The following is a 2,406-nucleotide window of genomic DNA, read 5'->3' on the forward strand; positions in this document are numbered from 1 at the left end:
GGCAGGTGGTAGGGATAGCTGGCCATCCGCCCTTGCTGGACACCCAGCCCCGAAGCAAGGGATAGTTGATAGGAACCTAATAAAAGCTGGCAGAATACATGTATATGACAATAATTAATCAATTCATCTTATCTCCAGATCACCGACATCCATCAAATTACTATATGAATCTGACAGGACTACTTATGGGTTATAGGCTAGTATGGGCTACTAATGGGTTATAGGTGCTAGTCTACTAACTATCTAATCTATTCCTTACGCGATATATCTTTTCTACCTTAGAACCTAACGCGTAACGTAACGTGTTACTACTTATACTAAATATTAATCCCTATAGTGGAGTCGCCTCTAACATCTAATTACCGCCTCACTAATATAACCCCAACCTAAACACGTAACCCTAACCTCTATAACCACACCAAATCTAGGGCTATAAATTGGCTAGGACGTATAGCTTAATGCGCTGAATCTCCAGCCCAAATTTTAGGTTAATTGGCCCATAGGAATATAACTAGACTAGCAAATCTATGTTTACTGGACTCAGGCTACGTGCTATAAAATACCCAGGGCAATCGGGCTAGCGCGAATATTCCATCCCTAATAAATCTAACCTAGAAACTAGACTCAGTACTGACTCCAGTTGCCGCCCTAGAATAGGGATAATATTTTCTTAGTACTTTTTAGGATATAGAAGGAGCAGCTCTTTTAGCTCTCTCTAGACTTCTTCCACTTAACTCGCGATGAAATTTCGCAGCTTAGTTATACTAAAACTAGTATTATGGTACGTCACTGTTTCTGTGTCCTCTAACCAGATTATATAGCCAAGACTAGTCGTGTTACTCACTACTTTCTTTGCATATAAGTGGAGACTATAGGCCTAAGTACCTTATACTATAAAACGCTCTCTCATATCGTCCAGGATTTTAGATAGATCCTCTGCCTCCCCTTACTTAGTGCCCGTGACTTCCCTCTACACCATAAGCATCTAAGCCATCTTAACAAACTTATAAAGATCTAGTAAGTAACTTAAGGCGCTATGAAATACCTCCCCCGGTTTCTTATTAATTCTTAAGACAGCAAGAAAACTAATAACCACTAGATGTGATTGGCTGGATATAGACTTAGTAGATGAGTAAGTGTCCCTTTACATCTATAGTGAGATTAGACAACTACATCACAGTAAAACCGGTAAAAGATTATCCTACATTATATAAGCATGGCATCTAGTGCGGCTATATAAAACGCTAATCGAAGATTCACACCACCAACATTAAAGGTGTTAGACCTTGACTAAAGCAACTATCGATCTTCACCAAGGAGAGTGGGGATGAACATTAATTCCGGCGGCAAGTGGTTAATAAACTAACTTAGTGTACACATGGGACTATCACTCTAAGCGAGGCGAGGCCCCCACATCCCCTTCCAATGAGGCGAGGCTACACGCGCCTATATCCGGCTTATCAATACTTTTTAATCTAACGTTAACCAATGCGACAATCTGTGAGGCTGTCTAAGCAAGTTTTTACGTTACACGAGCTGACAGCGCATCACTACTACCTAAAAATCAGTAGAACCGGTGAACTCTTTATGGAATTTGGCTGAGATCAATGCTTCTGGTTCGTCACACTATGGCTTTGAGTTCATTGAGGACAACTGTACTTGGATCAGTTGATCATGTGCGGCAATTCATGTGGCAGTAGCCTGGTACGGCGTGACAAGGATAGAATGTAGCAATAAATAGAGTTCAGTCGCGCGCTTAAATTGAATCTAGGCAGGCGAATTATTTTGGAGGATAGTCTGAGAACACGACATATCTTGAATGGATTCCAAGTGGAATGTGGCCTTGCCAGCTCCAACTCAGAAGAGGGACGGAACATGGTTAGTGGAGGAGGGATGGACGACAAGCATACAGAACCTTAGGGACGAAGGGAGGGTAGTCGAGGCAAACGAGCAAGACGAGGATGGTGGAGCGAGTGAAACGGTGAAGGATGTTATGCAGGGAGTGACCCCTCGAGATGAAGGGAGAATGGTGAAGGCAGGAGAGCAAGATGTAGACGGTAGAGTAGGTGGAGAAGCGAAGAATATGGATACCAAAGCCAGTAGCGTTCAAGTTCAAGACCGCTAGTTGGTAGTAGTTGAATGTAGTTACTAAGGATTCGTTTATATAGATCTTGCCGTGGGTATAGAAGGATGGCATTTTTGTAGTATGGCTTAAGTGTGAGTAGATGTCTTGGTGGCCGGCATACTGGCACCTCCCACGCCAAACTATTAAATCTAGAAGGGTAGCTAGTCCTAAAGGTTAGGGTTGGTTCTCGGGCAAGACAACTGAGGGAAGGGAAGGGGTCTTGTTAATACGATAGTATTAGAAGATAGGTAATGAGTTAATAATATGGCCTAAGTGTAATC

Source organism: Paraphaeosphaeria sporulosa (genome assembly GCF_001642045.1).
Source record: "Paraphaeosphaeria sporulosa strain AP3s5-JAC2a unplaced genomic scaffold CC84scaffold_3, whole genome shotgun sequence".
NCBI lineage: Eukaryota > Fungi > Ascomycota > Dothideomycetes > Pleosporales > Didymosphaeriaceae > Paraphaeosphaeria > Paraphaeosphaeria sporulosa.